General features: G+C 45.3%; 1 protein-coding gene across 3 annotated transcripts in view; it reads left to right on the top strand.

Annotated features, from left to right (window-relative positions):
* The window catches only part of Osbpl3 (oxysterol binding protein like 3), a 183,769-nt gene that overhangs the window by 8,225 nt on the left and 155,539 nt on the right, over nucleotides 1-20,005 (top strand). For all 3 annotated transcript variants that reach the window (XM_052719296.1, XM_052719295.1, XM_052719292.1), the window contains exon 2: nucleotides 17,042-17,132. The gene's annotated coding sequence lies outside the window, so the exon portion shown is untranslated. The remainder of the gene's footprint in view (nucleotides 1-17,041; nucleotides 17,133-20,005) is intronic.

The raw sequence follows: 20,005 nt of genomic DNA, 5'->3' as shown, positions 1-20,005 counted from the left end.
TTGGAGGAGATGTGGGCCGGTAGACAACTCTAGAGGAGTCACCCACTTGCTGTGAGTGGCCCTGAATGGGAAAATCGTCCTCACGAGGAGCCAGGAGAGGATTGCAGACTCTCAGTATCTATGGCTTGTTATTTTACTTCCTCTTTTTTTTTTTTTTTTTTTAGTTAAAATGCTGAAACTAGTTTTTGCAATGTTGTGCAGGCCAAAGGCCTTCCTCAGCAGAACATTTTTCCACTCATGTGTTAAAGCATGGTGTAGTAAAGATTTCCAATCCTGTGTCCTGTGTTTCTGTCAAACATTCTAATATTCATAAGACATTTAAATTAAAATGTAAGTCTTCTAAAACAAAACATTCCTTCTGCCTCATGAGTACTGGGCCATGAGCTGCGGTGCTTAGAGGTAAAAACTCAATGACCTATGTAATTCTTACTTCACCAATATCAATAAACTCGAGGTAAATGCCTCTCTACGGTTAAAACATGAAGTAAGATTTTATGTTCATTCATTTCATAAGCATTTGTCCATCTCATTCCAAGTACCAGACACCACACTGGAAACAGGATGTGGTGGGGAATTAGCAGTTGAATCTACCTCTAGGACTTCACAGTTTAGAAGAGGATGTAGACATTAAACGGAGAATTCATTAATTACCATGGTGATATGTGGCTCAAAGGGAAAGAGTCTGGATTTTAATTGGGACCCTGGGGAGAAAAGTTCTATTTTCCTGTGGGTCATGATTCAGGCCGCAAAGATCTGAACGGGGAGGAGAAAAGAGACTGTGCTGGGGCATCCTCCTGGGAGAAGGAGACGTGCGAAGTCCTGCCCTTTTGTGTCTTTCAGGTTGTAGGAGGCCACATGGAACTGGGGAGAAGGGTTTGGATTTCTCTCTCTGATGCTACACACAGATTTGTTTATTTGCTAATGGGGAGTGAGTCCAAAGTTGAGTTTCTGTTATCTTTGTAACTGGATCCGAACAGGTCTAACAACCTGGAGACGGATATGGCCCTCACAGTAGCTTCAAATAACTTGCTGGCTCTCCTTCAAGTGTTGCTCCTGAGTCCAGGATCTGAGATGAGGTAGGGTATGTGCTAGTTACTGTTCTCATCGCTGTGACAAAGTGCCTGACCAGAAGCAAGTTCAGGTAGAAAGGGTTGATTTTTGGCTGGCGGTTTAAGGGATATAGTCCATCGCCCTGGGGAAGGCCTGGTGGTAGGAGCATGCTGGCCATGTTGTATCCACAGTCAGGAGGCAGAGAGGGATAGATGCTGGTGCTCAGCTCACTTTCTCCTTTTTCTTTAGTCCTGGACCTCAGCCCATTAGATGGTATTGCTCACATTTAGGGTAGGTCTTTACCTCCGCAGTCATACCTCTCTAGAAATGCCCTGATAGACACAGTCAGAAATGTGTCTCCTAAGGGACTCCAAATCCAACCACGCTGACGATGAAGGTGAATGACGTAGGCTATTTGAAGGCTTGAAAGTCTAATGAGGAAGCCTACTTGGTTTTGTTCTCACAGGTTCAGAACATTTTAAGCTTGGTTTCTTATATATGTAGACATAACAGCTTTGTTTCTTTTGGAGCTTGGGAGTCACTAGGGAAGGATCCATGCTGCCAATTAAGGGGCTGATGACCACAAAGAACAGACAACAATGGCATCCGGTGACTGTGGGTGAGCTGTGAGTCAGAGGAAAGCATTTGGTTCTGGTACGGGTCAAAGGCTGGGACCAGAGATACATGGTGGCCACCACAGGAGAAGAGTGAAGAAATACTATCAAAATATTTTAAAAATTAGTGTAATAGTTCCTGGGGACAGGGGCTGGTAGTGGAGGTGGAGAGAGAAGGCAAAGATGATTCTGTGGGGAAGCAATAAAGCTGGAATCTTTGTTCTGTTTTCTACCAAAGTAAGTTCCAGATGGAGCAAAAATTTAATGCTAAAACAACTAGGAAAATGAGGTAGAACCCCACTTTAGTAGTTAATGGGGATGGAAAACCCTTCCCAGACACGACACAAACCCAGAAACTACCAAATAAAAGGCTGATTCATCGGAATGCACATTCATTTTTGCAAGACCAAATCTTTTTACTTGTGTCAAAAGACAATAAAAATTTTAGAGAAGCAGCAGCAATTTGTACTAGACAGATGTGCTTTTATCAGTATATAAAGAGCTCCAACAAAGACATAAGAGAAAGGCTAGTTACTCTGGAGGTAAAGAATATGAGTGTTTCATTCATAAAACTATACAGAGATGACTCTTAAACATTAAAATTTTAATCACATTCACAAAAAGGAAACCTTAGTAATCATGTGCTATTTTCCACATGCCAGGCTGGCATATATCACACAGCATGGCAGTACCGGCAAGGATCTGAGGAAAGAGGAGCTCTAATACTGGGTGGAAGTTTGAACTGGTCTCAGTTCTATGATCGGCCAAAATCACAAATACATGCATTCTCTGAATTAGCAGTTACAATTCTAGGAAGTTTATTGGACTGGTAAAAGTATAAGACTTATCATTAAGTTATAATATAGGCAAAATATAGAATACATAGATGTGTGGTATACATAGAATATCAACAAAGGGACTGCATGTTATCTATTGGGTAAAAATATATGCCTATGCAGTTTATTTCATGTGTACCTATGCAGATATGTACACATGCATTTACACATGTGCACATTTACAAAGCTGATAGGCCGCAGCCATCCAGTGCATGTATGTCTCTTCCTAGGTCCCTGCTGATGACTTGTGCTCCTACATGAATCAATCATGGTGGGAGTAGGTAGGTGCACCATGGAAATCAACAAGCTTGGCAAGTCAGGGTGTTTTTCCAGAGAGCTGGTTGGTAAACATTTACTTTTACTCCCTTTGTGTATACAAATAGAAAATATCTTGAAGGATACACAAGAGGTTACTAATGCCAGGCTCCTCCAGGAAGGTGGTGGTGGCATTGGAACTGTATCTTTTGAATTTTATTACAAGTAAATGTGTTAACCTATTTTGAAATGAGTATACAAAGTAACCAGAAAGTACCTGCAGCGTTTCAGTTCCTTGAGTATGTTATTTAAAATGATGCCGAGTTCCTGTCAGGGAAAGCAGAGAGAGAAACTCTCTTAGCGTAAAGGTTGCTTCTGGTTGTATCACGCCTAGCTGGAGGCCTTTTCAGCATGGAAGTCCAGTAGCCACCTGAGAGAGAGGCCAAGCCAGTAATCAGACCTGGGTCAGCAGTTGAGTGGATGTTATGACAGCTGAGGAGGTTCCTAAGGGCCGTCCAACCTGTACACCCTTAGGCAGGTCCCAGTAGGGAAAGGAGGATGCATGATGGGACCTTGCAACTGAAAGCCAAAAGGTGGGGGAGGGGAGGGGGAACCATCCACACAGCTAGAAGTACAACAGTGTGATGCTAGTCATTTCTTTTATGGGGTAGCTATTGAAAAGGAGACGCTGCCCTCTGCGTTTACTGAAAGAATATGACCACATTTAATTCTGACGGCCACTTTCTAGATGGGATTATGTTTCCATGCTACTTCTGGAGTCGAGGAGGGTTGTTTTAAACAGGACAGAGCTGCTGGAGTGGATGCTGGCAGCACAGGACCTTGGAGCAGGGTGCAGTTTCAGAAAATGGGGAAGTAAGGGGAGAGAAAGACATTTCAGGTGACGAGAGTGATGAGCCACCGTGGAAAGCAAGTTGTCTCTTGTAGCTGGAAGGTAGGAATTGAAAGGAACCCCAGGGTGTGCAGGGCTGTTCAATTCTCTGCCGGCTGGAGACCCACCGTATGTTTTGAACAAGGAATTATGTGTTCGCCAATAAGACTGGCAGTCAGCTGCAAAGGTTAAACAGTGCATTCCTGTGTCCATTGTGGGGCAGAGGGACTGTAGGAGGCAGAAAAATCACCATAAAAAGTGAGCTAGATGATGCAATGGCCCATGGAACAAAGGATGCTGAGGTGGCTTGTACATACACATCTTGTCTCTTGGTGTTGTATTGTTTTGTTTTGTTTGAGGCTGGTTCTCACTATGAAGCCTGGGCTGGCCTGGAACTCGTTTTGGCCCGGTAAATCAGGCCAGCCCTATAAATCACAGAGATGCATCTGCCCCTGCCTTCTGAGTGCTGGGATTAAAGGTGTACGCCAGCATGCTCAGCTAGTCTCTTGGTGTTCGAGGGAAGCTTGATTTGCCTATGTGGCAGTATATTTATTTGTGTTTGTATCTGAGAGTAGCTTATAGAAGGGAGGCTCTTTCTCTAGAACATTCTACACGGGAATAAGCAAAGTTTGGTGAATGGTGATTTGTTGACAAATTTCTGGGCATAATTTGTTTATCAGTTGTGCCTGGTAAGTCAAGCTGCACCCACCTCCACAGACACTCACTGCCTCTGTCCTTAGGAGAGGGAGGCTGGTGCCAGTGACTCTTTCGTGTTACAAGCATGCATACACACACAGTGTAAAACCTGTCCCACTTAGGCTCCATAGCCCAGGGTGACCTTAAGCTTGTACATGTGTCATTAAGGGGTCATATCAGTGATAAGGTGTCAGAGAGGAAGGATAAAGGTTGTAGCCTAAACAAGATTCAGAAGAAGGACTGCGTGCAAGGAAGGACTTCTTGGTACGAAACTGAAGGTAGCCTACTCCTGACTGGAAATTCCCGTTTTTCTAGTCTTTGGTCCCAGGGCTAGACTTGGGGTTTGCCTGTTGCTCTCAGTTCTGCATGCTGTGGTCCCTTTTAGGGCTCTGAAGCCTCTTGGCTTCTCTAGCATCTGCTGGGCTCATTTTTTCATAATGCAGACAGGATGTAGGTGGACACTTGCATAAGATAGCTGCCTTTTCTAATCCGAGGATGACACTTGGGTTTACAAATGGTGGGATCAGAGGACAGAATTTGGATTTCCTCTGTAAAATGGGATGCGGGGCTGCAACAGAGGCTGAGACCCTCCCTTCACTGCCAGAGTGCCCCAGGCTATCCATGCTTCAGGAGGTGAGGTCCTGGTTCTTGCTGAGGCTGACTAGCATCCACTGAGCTTTAGCAAGTCATGGTCCTGCCCACATCCCCGTGGGCATTGAGCACTGCTTCTCCTTAGCCAACTGTGTGAAAGAGCTATAGGAAACAAGAACCTGGTGAGTGCAAGCTGGGCAAAGGACCCAGCTAGAGGAGGGGAGCGTGTGACTAGGAATCAGAGATAGATTTCTTGACTACAGTGCTTCTAAGCCCCAGCAATACTGGAATGCCTAATTCAAAAATATTGGTGGTTGGGCCCTGTTGTGTAACTTTCCTCTGAGATTCCATCCTGCAGGAAGCTCCTTAAGCCAAAGGCAAACAACTCAAACTAGCTTCAGGAAATCCCTGAAACTGACCAGATTCACTAGGCCCCTCCCTGCCACAGTAAGCAATAAAGCTGGGAGTCCTTTTCAGATAGAAATGAAGCTGAGCTGCAAAGAAGACTCTCACAGGAGAAGAGATGCAAAAAAGACCCTGAGGCCAAAGCAGCTGCCTGGGAGACCAGAGTCTCTTGGAAAGGACACTCTCAGCTGGGCTGTGGTGGCATACGCCTTTAATCCCAGCATTTGGGAGGCAGAGGTAGGCGGATCTCTGTGAGTTCGAGGCCAGTTTGGTCTACAAAGCGAGTTCCAAGACAGGTTCCAAAGCTACACAGAGAAACCCTGTCTCAAAAACAAAAACAAAAACAAAAAAAAGGAAAGGACACTCTCCAGTCTGCTGAGCTGCCTGCAGGCTGAACTATAAGCTCCAGGCTTCCCAGCTTCGTGAACTGTCACCCATACTGGGGTGGGCCTTGGTGATGCAGCTGTCTTTGGGTCATTTCTGCTCCTGTAAGTGACCCCTCACCCATATTCCTGGAAGTGACCCCAATCAAACTCATTGGTTCCCCACGTTGGACTTTGGCCTGTTATGGGATCCCTTTCTGGGGTGAGTAGACATATGTGTTGCGTCTCCCCAGGAAATGTTTTGTCAAACAACGGCCCCCACCTCTGACTTTTGGATTTGGTGGGTCAGGAACCATAATTGGCACTTGAACAGGGATCTGATAGAACCAAAGATGAGTTGGGGAGGAGTGAGTGTGTGGTCCTGGATAAGGATAACAAGGCATGTTACTGAGGCTGAGAACCCCGAAGTGGGAGCACCTACAGAGGAAATTCCAATACAGTTGTCATTTCATGTATGGCGTATGTTCCTGTGCCTGTGTGCTGTGACAGCGTTTTTGCACGGTTCTTTTTCTTTTTTCTTTTTTTTTTTTTTTTTTTTTTTGGTTTTTCGAGACAGGGTTTCTCTGTGTAGCTTTGCGCCTTTCCTGGAACTCACTTGGTAGTCCAGGCTGGCCTCGAACTCACAGAGATCCGCCTGGCTCTGCCTCCCGAGTGCTGGGATTAAAGGCGTGCGCCACCACCGCCCGGCTTTGCACGGTTCTTGCTATGGGTAGTGGACATGTACCTAAGGCTGAGCCATCAGGATTAAGAGTCTCACAGGATGGCAGTCTTTGTCTGTGTGGTATGGGGTGGCATGCCTGCTGGATGAGTGGGGTCCACTCCTGGGAATATGGAGATGCCCTGAAAACAGGTAAATGTTTAGAGGAAATTTTACAGTCTTTGAGATTATGCAACAAGAGTTAAGACTGTCAGCAGGCAGCGGCTGAGGTTGGCCAGCCTCTGTTGTGTGAAGTTAGTAATGCACCTGAGGCCGAGATGGCAGCCAAGCAGGAACTTGTTTGTACAAAGGACCGATTGCAACAAGAAAGGGAGACGTAGCCAGTGTCCTCTGTCTTAGCCTCTGATTTGGTAACTAAATTAAAGAAGCGGATGAGAGAGAGGTAGCAAAAGCCGTTAAAGACACCTCTCAAGTCCAACCTTTAGTAGGAAAAAAAAGAGGAAAAACCTGTAGTCTGTTGTGCAGATGGGGGCTTTAACCAGGTCCAAGGCAAGAAACTAGTGTGATCAAGAAATACTCAGCACTTGAATTGCTGGATTCTGGGGGACTTTAAACCAGCAGTGAAAGAGCCTGTCTCAGCTTGGCTTGAGAGGCCTGGGACATGGGAGGGGATGGGATCAGTCTGGCTGCTGTGGAGGCAGAAAACTGAGTCATGCAACTTCCCATCTCTCCTTCAGGCAAAGGCTGCATAACCTGAGACAGTCTGAAGAAAATCAATCCCTAAAGGACTGACTTATCAAAGACATACAACACTCGGTTATCTCTGTCAGAATTCCCCATAAATACCAGGAACTAGAGGATCGTAGAGGAGGGATAGATGCTATTGAGGGAACTAGGAATGAGAGAAGCTGTGTCTGAACCCAGTTCACTGGGCCAAATAGAACTATGTTCACAGAGGAGTTCAAGAAAAGGCTCATCCTGCAGGGACCTCAAGACTAGTATGGAGCTTTAGTGACTCTGCTGAGTCCTTTGGTGGGGCAAGACCTTTGTAAAGTAGGAAAGGCTTTGGCAGAGCTCAGTGACTTAGACCGACATGTGGACAGAATTCATAAAGTGACAGAGCCCCCAGAGGAGACAGTTAAAGGGTAAAGGCAAGGAAGTGGTCTGGGGGTTCCTCGAAGACAAATGCAACAAAATCTGTGTCGGGCTGGAGTTGCTAAGGAAAAAGCTGATAGAAAGTCACATGGTGTGCTAAGGAGCTTCTGCCTGAGGAGCAGTTCACGGAAGACACCCATGATAGAACAATACAGGATGATCAAGCCTGTCCCAGAGGTGGGTAGTTATCCCCCCAGACTGTGGAGGATACATTTCCCTCCAGCAAAAGGTTATGCAAGGGGTTGAGATGGTTTGTCCAGTTAGGAACTTCCCCAACAGCCAGGTCTGGTGAATAGGGAGGCTACAGGTGCCAATCCAGGGCCACTGTGACCCAGGGAGCCAACAGGTACAGCAGGGCCCTATTCACCTTTGGCCCCAGGTAGGTCTGAGCAGATAAAGTCAGGCCCACTGAGTTTATCAGGTGTGGAGAAATGTAGGGAAGCTCCCAGAGAAAGCTCCAGGGTCTGTAAACACAATGGCTCAGAGGGAAGGTTTGAGGATTACAGAGAGCGAGTTAAGACAGCACTTCCTATCCATGCTGGTAGCCAACCTTGATTTGTGGAGGAAGCAACTGATACAAATGGATGAAAACTTTCCATTCTGTATTAGAGCTTGCTTATGTTCGACTTTAGTAACTTCTTAGTTGTGAGTTTCTGGATTGCCTGACCCTTGCTGAGAACAAGAGCGGGAGGAAGGAGTGGAGCGTAACAGTTTCTTCCCAGATTGAAACAGTTCACCCTGCAGGGAAGCTTCCTGTTCTCTGCTTCCTGGCCAGCAGGAGGTGAACAGGCCTCCTCTGCCATGCACTTCCACCATCAGGCCATACTGCGCTACCATGGACTCACAAGCAAATGTACCAAGTGACTGGGGAAACTTTTGGGCCTTTTCATTTGCTCTTCTCACCACCCCCATATCAGTGGGAAATTGACTAACAGTGTGCTGCTAGTTCTTCATTTAATGCCAACTTGACAAGGCTAGAGGCATTCAGGAACAAATAACTACAATTGAGGAAATGCCCCGACCAGATCCGCCTGTGTGCATGTCTGTGGGGCCTTTTCCTGATGGATGATTGATTTAGGTGGGCCCAGCCTAAAAAGGGCACTGCTACCTCTGGACCTGTGCTCCTGGATGGTGTAAGAAAGCAGGCTGAGCAAGCCATGGGGGGCAAGCCAGTAAGCAGGGCTTCTCCATGGTCTCCGCATCAGCTCCTGCCTCCATCTGGGTTGCTGCTTGAGTTTCTGCCCTAACTCCCTTTGATAAGGAATGTAGAACTATAAGCTGAAATAAACTCCTTCCCGAGTAGCTTTTGGCCATGGTGTTATATCATGGCAATAGAAATTAACTAAGACACACAGCTACTCATAACAAAATAATCCTGAGACCGGACGGGTATGAACTTCATTGAACAGGTGAGGAAAATTGGTTTGAGGACATATGAATGACTCACTCTGCGGATGAATGGCTGTGCTGAGATGTGGGGTGTGGACTTTGTTATTGCCAGTAACACCTTCCATCCACATGGCCCCTCAGCCCAGAAAGACTTAGAACTCACTTGCTCTGCAAACGTGCAGACCTTCCCCATGTTTGTGTGCTTTACTTACACTCTTCCAACACCAGAACATAGCTTGTAACTTCAGAAGGATTACGAGTAATAGGAAAGTCGTGGCCATAGTGCAGAGAGCTCTTATCTGCCCCGAGCAAGTTTTTCTGGGTAGTAACATCTTAATGTTAGTGCGCTCCATTTATCTAACCAATGAGCTGGTGCTGGCATAGTAATACTGAATGTCCCTTTGCTGTCCTAGCATTCCCACAGGTTTCCATATTGTGTTAAGTTGTTGTGTCTCCCGGGCTGGGCTCCTCTTGCCTGAGACAGTTCTCAGATGTCCTAGGGTGCTTTGTGCTGCTATAACTGAGAACCTTAGGTCCTTTATTTATTTATTTACTTTAAATTTTACTTGATCTGTGAAGGCGTTTAACTACGTCAAAGCTGTGTGCAGTGAGACCTGCCGATAGATAGTCCAGGGCTTCGGAGGAGAGAGACAGGCAGACCCCTGGGGCTTATTGGCCATCCAGCCCAGCTGAATCCACGAACTCCATGTTCAGTGAGGTACCCCGTCTCAAAAACAAAGATGGTGCACAATTAAGGAAGACATCTGTTATCAATCTCTGATCTGTACCCTTGTGTGCATACGTACACACATCTGTATACATACACACAAATAGGTACATGGAGCACACACAGAGATTAGCTTATTTATGAAGAGGAGAGATTTATCTTTGTATAATTTGGGAGGCTGGGGTACCCAGGATCAAGGTGCTGCTGTCTGATATGGCCTTACAGCACCCTCACACCGTGGAAGGACCATCCAGAGAATCTACTCTTGGAAATCCTTTTTAAAAACCCGTTCACAAAGGCTCTGCTTTCCTGACCGAACAGCTCCCAAAGCCCACCTTCCAAGCTTTGGGGAGGCTGGCCTGTGTATTATGGAATGGCTGCGGGGGATTTGGTGTTGCTTATGTGTTTGAGGAGGAAGACTCCCGGGGTCAAGTGGCTTTCTCATGATGCCCTGTGGAGGTGATGTGCTGTGGTGACTTGTGTTTCTGTGCCTGTCTGGTGCATCCTCACGGAGTGGAGACCTGTTTTGTCTCCAGAGGGTAGAAGATCTGGCTAAGCGTCCTGGCATTTGTCTGTATGGAAGATTCCTCTTTTCTTTCCTATTTGTTTTTTTAATTCCGTCACTCAGTACTTACTACACACCACTGTGAACACATGCGTGTTATTTTCTACTTATAATCCAGGGGCACTGGGTTTACTGTTTTCTAAGTTTCAGCCAGGAGGAACTTCATCATCTGACTCCCATTTGCCTTGATGTAAGTCCATCAAGTGACTTTCCCTACTGTTGTACTTTCTGGGGCTACCAGGCACTCCAGGGTCACCTTGTGCACTCTCTGTCTCTGGCCTAGAGTCATCTGCCTGTAAAGTCGGTCCTGGTTCATCAAGTCGACCTTACCACCCATCACCTGGATTATGACCCACAGTGACAATCACTGATCTGTTTGTCCCATCCCCATGTTAAAGAGAAGAAAACTGGACCTCTGAAAGAGGCGGCTTATCTGAGACCACTCCCAGGTGGCGAGGACTACATCCTCGACGTCCAGTCCTGGGCCCTTCATGTAACTGTGTTCCCATTGAGGTCCAGGTTCGGCATAGCACCACACCACCCAGGTCATTGTGTGAGCCAATCAGATGGGAACTCCCTTGCATGTGCTCAGGGCAGGGTCAGCAGAGACAGAGGTGCTGGCAGGGTCTGTGTGGAGGCTGCTGACAGATGTGCGCTCTCTAGCCTGAAGAGGATTTTGTAAACACGCCGCTGACTCCGAGGACGGATGCAGCTGCACCTGCGGCAGGCCTACCCACATGACCGGCCAGGCTTCCGTGAGGAGGTGGGTCCAAGAGATGCTTTAGATTCCAGCGCATTCTTGTGAGCGCATCTCCTTTCCACCAAAGAGGGTGAATTCGAGAGAGAAGTGAACGCAGGCACCCTTTGACTTCATCCGGCGAACTTCCGGTAGCCACCAACGCTGAATTGAGCAGGTAGACTTTCAGTGTCCCCAAACCTGGAGCAACTTGGTGATAGGATCGGGCATACGTATTCACTCACACCAAGGACATGTTCCTTTTTAAAGATTTAAATTAGATTTTATGTGTATGTGTGTTTTACCTGAAAGTATGTCTGTGCACCACTTAAGTACCTGACAGAGGCCAGGAGAGGGAATCAGGTCCCCTGGAACTGGAGTTACAGACAGTTGTGAGCTGCCGTGGGGGTCCTGGGAATTGAACCTAGGTCTTCCGGGGGTGCGCTTAACCACTGAGCCGTCTTTCCAGCCCCTGACATTTTTCTTTTTGAGTGAGGAAATAATGTCGAAAGCTCCTTAGATTCAGAGGCTAACACAAGGCAAGCTTATTTGATATTGATTTTTCAGAGTGTTCCATTTCGGAAGACGTCTGTCTATTTTATTTTTATTATTTATGTTTATAATCAAGGGTGGACTATCTGGATGAAGAATTGATCCTTTAAAAGTTTTGAAAGGAATGAGGAAGCAATAATGTCCGAGGCCATTTGTTTGTAAATGAAAGACAACCATTTAGTATCAGAACAATTTTTAAAAAAGCTTTTGGTTTATGTTGCTAAAACATTCACAGCAGTAGGATTAGCTTCAGGTAGAGAAGGTTCTGGGTGCCCCAGCTCTGCTGCCCGACTTATTGCCACAGACTGTCTGTTTTCATCTGGGTTTGTTCTCAGACAGGCTTTCTCCAGGGGAGTGCCTCTTAGCAGTCCTGCACAGGGAGCAATGCTGGATCCATGCTTGTTTGAGGGCTCTTGATTGTTGCCTGGGTCATGGACCTAATCCAGATCAGGATTATCAGGGAAGTCACTGGCCAGGCAAGGGTCAGACGTGTGCTATGGAATTACGGAAAGATTGAGGCGCTATCCAAAGGAGGAGTCGGCAGGTCATTTCTGATTGATTCTGACCACCTTTAGGACAGATCCTTTGCTACTGGGCAAATGGATGTAACTTTGGCTCTTCCCTTTTTCTTACATAGCATGTTTAGCACAGATCATTAGATTAAAAATTTGCACATATCAAGAACTATTAGTTCAGGATTTGAAAATGTTGTAAAGTTTGACTGGCTGAATGCTTTGCTTTTCCTCGTTACTCACCTTCTGCAAACGTCACTGTCTCTTAGTGACAGACATCTAGGGATGTGACTAAAACCGTGGCTGCATCTTCTCTCCTCGCTCTGGAGCAACACCTACCTACTTGAGGACGCATCTGTGTAAAACGAGTTTGGTCCGTTGACCAATGGGAGCTGGAAGGAATCCTGTGTGGATTCCAGTTCGTCCTAGGCTTGGTACCTCCTGGTACAGCAGGAAGTGGAGGGTCACCTCCTCCTGGCGGCTGCCTGGGTGCACAAGCTTGTTCCTTTTCCTCCCTCCTGAGTCCCGTGGGAATCAAATTCAAAATGAATTAACACCCAGTTCAGAACAGAAGCCTTTGGGTCTGGTCATGGCCTCAGAGCGCCTGTTATTTTTGTATTTCTTAGCTAAATATGGACAATATTTTTTTAAGTCTGCCCTCACTGTGCCTGCACATTGATTTTGTTTTGTCCAATTTCTTTGCTTATTTTAAGTCCCGCTGGCCTGGTTCATAACATCATGTCTTTTTGTTTTGTTTTCTTTTTTTTTTCCTCTTTTTTTTCTTTTTCTTTTTGAATCTTCAAAATAATTGCGTCTGGGCTGTGGTCAAGATTCACAAAAACCCCTTTGATTACATCTCTCATTCATTTATTCAGCACCCATGCCTTTGTATTTTGAGAATATTTTTAGAAACCTAATGAGGCGGAAGGATTTGTGTTTCATTTCCCTTAGCTTCCCTCTGTTCAGACACCTGCGCTTGCCAATAATTACCACTCCCGTGGTTCAAATTCTTGCTTTCTCTGTCTGTTGGGCAGTGTTTTAAAACAATATTGGGGGAAAGCTGGGTGTGGAGGCATATATCTACACTGGAAAAAATAGGTTTTTTTTTCCTGGTAGTTCAAGAGAAGATGCCTCTAAAGAGTAAAAGCTATTTAAGTACCGTTTTCAGGGTAGTATAGTATTGTCTTTTCATCTTTTTCTATCACCCTTACCTATATAGCCCACCTTCTTTATTCATCTTGTTTCTTAATTTAAAAAAAAAATGCTATTTGTGACTCCTACTTTTTCTCAGAAGTAGAAAATTGCTTTGTGTGACATCTCCTGACAGTGGGCTCCTGGGTCAAACCAGTGTGAGCCAGTTGGGTTTTGCAGGTAGGTGACAGTCACCACAGCATTTAAAAAACATTTATTCACGAAAGCCATTTCCAAGAGAACATTCTCTTTTCTAGAGGGTTAGCCCATTTCCCTTTATTTTAGGTAAAGTTTTCATTGAGCTGTAACGCCCATGCAGAAAAGCATGAAGAACTCAACAGATAGCTTAAAGAGCTTTCAGGAACTGGCTGCATCTCTGTGACCAGTATCTAGACCGCGAAACCGAGTATCATGCTTCAGAAGCCCCACTCCCAGTTCCGCAGAGCTGTAATGCCGTCGGATCAGCTCTGCTTGGCCGGGCAATAGGGATGTGAATTGGATCTGCAGTAGACTATTCCGATCTGGAAGATTCACTTTGTCTCGGTGTGCCATTGTTGTTTGTTCATTCTTGATGCTGTTAGAATTCTGTTGTCTGATTATGTGAAAATGTGTCCATTCTACTACTGATGTATGTAGGGTTTTCCCCTGGCGGGGGTGGGGGTGGGGGGGCGTGTTGCTGTGAGTGCTCTCCTGTACGTGGCTTTGGTCACCACACAAGCACACACCTAAAAGCAGAGTTGTTAGCCACAGGTTCACATATGTTCCTCTAAACAGGGTTCACAGGTGGTTGTGCTGGCGGACATTTCCTCCAGGAGCACGTGAGTGTTTCCATGGCCCGGCATCCGTGGTTGTTAATGTCATTTCTTTTCGGCCGATCTAGTCACTGTTTAACAATAGCCTGTTCTTTTTAAATTGTCCGACCTTGCTTTAGTAAAGACGTTGGTGATCTTTTTGAAGAATTGCTGGGCCTGAGCACAGTGGATTAAAAAAAATATTTTAATCTCAGTTATGCCTCTTAGTCATTTGAGTCACAGCCAATGGAAGATTGATCGGTGTTTATGGAGTTGTGGTGTGTACTTCCAGGGTCACGAGTTTCTAGATCTTGATCTTAGTTTTCTCAGCACTGGATTTGTGATGTTGTTTGGGACATTTAAGAACACATATCCAAGAGGAATGGAGAGGGACTTAAGATCATTTACTGTTCTTCCAGAGGATCTGAGATCCAGTCCTAGCACCCAAGTTAGGTGGATCCCAGATGCCTGTTAACTCCACCTCCAGGAATTTGATATCCTCTATTGGCTTCCTTATGTACCCCACACATGTGGCAAACGAAAATAAAACAAATCTCTAAAAAAAGAACATGTATACCATTATACATTCATTCTTCAAATCTTCCACCCCACACTGGAGTGAGAATGCTGGACATGGTGGAGGATGCAGAGGTGAAGGAAACAGTCTCCATCCCAGGAGGCCCAGAGGAACATGTGATGATGCTGGAGCAATGCTCAGGAAATGCGCCCTGGGCATCCGAGGAAGGCGAGGGTACCGGAGCCTCTCCTGAGCACTGACATGCCTTTGCATCTGATTGTCACACAGTTTTGTAAGTGGAGGGAAGGAGTTTCCCCGAAGTGCGTTCGTCCATGTCCCCCCCACTCCCATCTTCCCCGCTTAGGAGGTAACAACTGCAGCGTGGCTGCTGTGCAGGGGGATCTAGAGGAAGAAAGTGAGTTTTCTTTAAAAGATGTATATTTATTTGCTATTAGTGTGTGTGTGTGTGTGTGTGTGTAGGTGTGTAGGTGTGTATGGAGGTCAGAGAACTTGGTGGAGTCTGTTCTCTCTTCCACCTTTGAGTGTCTGGGATGAGTTCAGACCCGTAGGTAGGCTTGTGTGACAAGTGCTTACCTTGCTGGGTCATCTCACCAGACTCAGTTTTAGTAATGTTTAAAGAGAAACTAATTATTTTGCTTGTATACATATGTGTGTGTATTTGTGCGTACCTGTGTGTGTGTGTCTGTGTATGTTTGTGAGTGTGTGTGTATGAGTGTGTGTATGTGTTTGAGTGTATGTATATGTTTGTGAGTATGTGTGTATATGTGTTTGTGAGTGTGCAGATGTTTGTGAGTGTGTAAATGATGTGTATTTGTGTGCAGGTTTTTTTTTGTGTGTGTGTGTGTGTAGACCAGAGATCAATATGGGAGTCTTCCTCCATCATTTCCACCTTATATATTGAGGCAGGGTCTCTTGTACCAGAGCTCACTGACTTGTGTATTCTAAGTACCCAGTGTGGCGTGTGGATCTCCTGTCTTTACCTCTGGAGTTGCAAGCAGGCCACTATGCTTGTGTGGCATTTGTGTAGGTGCTGAGGCTCTGACCTCAGGCCCTCACACTTGTGTGGCAAGCCCTTCACTCACTGAGCCAGCTCGGTAACCCTGAGAAGCTAATTTTTAAATTTCTTTTAACTTTTGAGATTATAATGTAATCACACCTTTTCTCCCCTCCTTCTCCTCCCTCCAAACCCTCCAATATACTCCTTCTTACTTCTCAAATCTGTGGTCTCTTTTTCCATTAGTTGTTGCTATATACATAAATACAACCTGCTCAGTCTATGTAATTAAAAAAATAGAATTCCAGGTATCATTAGGAGAAGCAATCGAGATACACAAATACAACTTCTCACTCTCCCGTTGGCCGAGAGTTGGCCTCCATTTTTGAAAAGACAGTGGTTAAAAGTGTGTGGACAGCCTGCTCTGGGCTGGCGGTGGGTCACGTGCTTCAGGCCTCTCTGGAGGGTCATCTGGAAACCTTCTTCCAAGTTGCAGATGCGCATCCTTCTGACTCAGCCGTTCAGATTGTGCAATGTGCCTTACCCCTGTGCTCAGTGTGAGGACAGCTGATAGTAGAGACTGTAAGTAAGGGAAGTGGTGGTCCGGTCCTTTAATGGCTTCCTGTAGCGCTCATAATTGCTTGAGACAGTTTCCTGTCTCAGGCATCTCTTTATGGTTCAAGCCTATGAATGTGTGGGACAGTGCATTGTGTGGTGGCATTCATTTAGAAGTTAGGAGAACTCTAATTTTTTATCGGAAAGAAAACAGAGATGGTGTGGGTTAGAGGAGAGAAGTGGGGAGGACAGGGGTTGGGTTGGGGTGTCACTCTTTGTACAGTTGTGGAGTTTTGAACCATGTGAGAGAGATCATACCCCTTCCCACAAGGAAGGGAATGAGATTGCCACAGACTTTGAATGATAGTCAAACCACTGAACTGTTAGCGTTCACAACATCTACTAGAGCGCGTTCTATCTCTTGATCTCACCACAGTAACCAGATGAAGCAACAGTTTTTGCTGCTTTTCAGAGAAGCTATCTCAGATCCAGTTTTTAAAACAATCTGCATGAAATCATTTAGTGGCCGATATTGTAATTGAGAAGATTAAGTGGACTGTTCAGGAGGTGACTTCATTTACCGTGGACATCTTAAGGGATAAAAGGCAAAATTCTCAAGCACTTTTTAGGTCAAATGAACTCATGCCAACTGATAGGAACAATCAGAGGTTTATCAACGATTTTTCTCTAGATCGATGTCTGCTCACCTTATTACCGCCACAACCCACTCTCAGCTCTTCAGCCTACATTAGGGCTTGGCTTCCCCCTTATTATCACTGAGCAGCAAATTTGGAATTCATTAAGAAGTGGTTGAAGGCGCGATGGTTTTTTTGCCTACTGTAGTGTGTGGATGGGGACAGGGGGTCTCCTTAGAACTCTAATCTTTGTTGATGGGAAAGGGGACAACTGGGTTTCTTTCCCAATCCCTAGAGTGGTGACAGTTTGTTTTTTCTTTTCAGGTCTGCCCTGTCTCAGCGAAGACCAAGAGATTAATGCAACATTGATAACATCCTCTTCACCCCTTCTTTCAGAAGCACTGAGCTTATTCAGGTACAGTGACTGGAACTTTCTAGAATGCTTTAATGGCAGGTCTACTGACTTGGTATATGACCTTAACAGCACCGGGCAAAGCGGATAGGATGTAATTAATATCAATTATACTAATGAGCAACCAGAATTGTGGGAGTGGGAGGTGCCCAGCAGCTTACCGCTTTCACTGGTGAAACAGATCATGAACCAGGGACTGGAGTGCATAGAACAAAGGGAACCTCTTTTAAAGGGATTTCAGCCAACTAGAGGAGCACCTGGAGGAGAAAGTGATGCTTGGAGGCTGGAAGTACTAAGAGGAGAAAATCAAAGTTTTTCCCTCTAAAGAAACTAAATAGCGTATCTGTAGGGAAGAATGCATTTTTCATTCCTGTCAAGAAGCTCTGTAAGTAGTTTAAAGACAGATGCTAAGGTCACAAAGTGCAAGGAAAGTTAAGATTTCAGGGACGGGCCGAGTATCTGAAAGTCTCCGTGAGCCTTGCCTTCAGTGGGAGCTTATGTGTTGGTGACTGTCTGTGGGATTGCGATTGTGAAATGGTGAGCTAGCAGGTGCTGTGGTTTTATCCTTCAGTTTTTATGAGTACATCAGATGAGCAGGTGGGGGATAAAGCCAGGGTGGAGAAAAATGATGAAGGATTACATTTTAAAACTTAGCTGTAGTCTAGTCTGATTGGCTGGATGGTTTAGTTAACAAAATAATTCTGTATGCTATATGGTGCCCAGACGTGGCTGCATCTGGAAAGAATGGAAAAGGATTGGTGATCTGGGGGTGTGGCAGGGCCTGTGATCAGCCTGGGACAGGCTTGACTGTCCTTCCCTTCCAGGGAGGTTTTAATGAATCCTTGAGGTCCAGTTTGTGACACTACAAAATATGTTCCTGGGTGACCATGGGAGTCAACCCCCAGCTTCATGTCCAGATATTGACTGTGGTTCACTCTTATCCCGGGAAGATCAGAAAGTGTTTATCATGGAGGCTGCTCCTGGTCTTGGTAGAAATGGACACATTAGTGATCTAGAATGTGAAGTGGGAATTACACTCTGATGTTTGCCGATGGGGAAGCCAGTGGATAAGTTGGAGGCAGTTGGGAAACTGCCTGATGTCATAGCTACAAGTGCAGGATTTTCTCAGTAGGGTTAGGAGTTATTTTGAGTGAAACTGCCCAGCAGTGGACATGCTAAATGAGGTTGTGGTTGCATGTTTAAAGAACATCCATTCTGTAGATATTTATCATATGTCTGTGAATTCTATGCCCCGTCCCTTGTAGGTCCTAGGAATGTAACAGGGGTGTGTGACCTTCACATTATAAATGAATAGGTGTGTGTGTCAGGTCTAATAAATGCTATGAAGGACTTTAGAGAAAGGGGGACCAAGAGTTGACATTCAGTTTTAATCAGGATGGTCAAAGGTCTCTCTACTAAGGGGCCATTTAAGTAGAGATCTGAAGAGATCAATCACGTGTCTCAGAAATGTCTGATTACTTGGTAGAGGAAATAATAATGCAAGCCCCAAGGCCACTCCAAAGGCCCGTGCTCCAGCCCAGAGCCAGGGACACTGACTAGAACAGAATGTCTGTAAGGAAAGAAACTACATCTGTTTTGTTGACGAACATTATGTCCCTAACATGACATCCCAAGACTTAGTATATTTTTGTTGATGAAGTTCATGAATACCAAAATGGCACAGGAATATGAGTACACATTCTCATCATGGGAAAATTCTAGTTTTTTATCTTATTGGTAGTGATCATCAGCTGGGAAATTTGCTATTGGCTTTAAGAATAATTATGAATAAGAGTTACAACAGTACTTTAATTAAAAATAACTTGTTAGAAGCCTCCTCTGTATCAGGTATTGCTAAAAGCTGGCAGTAATTATGAGTTCACAAGACCCCTGCTCCACAAGGCTTTCTGTATCTAAGACACACTGCAGAGCTTTAGATCACGTTTCCTTACCTGCTGTGTGGCCATACCCTCCTCTCTCTCCTCAGATCCAGCCTTTAGCACCACAGCAGGGACTTGTGTGATGCTTCTTATGGTCTTGCCAAAGACCCTTCCAAGTGTCTTTCACCCTTATAAGTCTTATTTTTAAAATTAATTTATTAATTTAGAGATAGTGTCTCACTGTGCAGCCCCACTAGCTTGGAAATCTCTACGTAGATGAGGCTGGCCTTGAACTCACAGAGACCCACCTTCCTTAGCCTCCCAAGTGCTGGAATCAAATGTTGGTTGACCACGTCTGACTCTACCTTTGTAGTTTTTAGAAACATGATTTGGCCATTATGTTCCTGCTAAAATCTTCCACTTTTGAGACACAGAATGACTTTTTTTTTTTAAATATGCATGAGTGTTTTGCTTACATGTACACCATATGTGTGCCTGGTGCCTGGAAAGTCAGAAGAAGGTGTCAGATCTCTTGGAACTGGAGTTACAGGTGGTTGTGAGCTGCCATATGGGTTCTGAGAATCAAATCTGGGTCCGCTACATCTCTTCCAGGACCTTCTTGCTGTATCATAACATTGCAGAGAGCTTCACATAGCAAGTCAGGGCAAGCATAGTAGGGCTGATCTCTCTTCTTCTTCTTCTTCTTCTTCTTCTTCTTCTTCTTCTTCTTCTTCTTCTTCTTCTTCTTCTTCTTCTTCTTCTCTTGGTTTTTTGAAACAAGGTTTCTGTTTGTAGCTTTGGAACCTTTCTTGGAACTTACTCTGTAGCCTAGGCTGGCCTAGAACTCACAGAGATCTACCTGCCTTTGCCTCTCGAGTGCTGGGATTAAAGGAGTGCGCCACCACTGCCCGGCCTGTTCTCTCTTGTTATGCAGTCATTAATAACCCTTACTACCTCCTCATACTCCAGTTACCTTTCTATAGTCTATTTTCAAAG

This window comes from Peromyscus californicus, unplaced genomic scaffold, assembly GCF_007827085.1.
Source record: "Peromyscus californicus insignis strain IS unplaced genomic scaffold, ASM782708v3 Scaffold_6__1_contigs__length_162567912, whole genome shotgun sequence".
Lineage (NCBI taxonomy): Eukaryota > Metazoa > Chordata > Mammalia > Rodentia > Cricetidae > Peromyscus > Peromyscus californicus.
The sequence above is the reverse complement of the archived record's forward strand: the minus strand, read 5'-3'. Positions and strand labels throughout refer to the sequence as shown.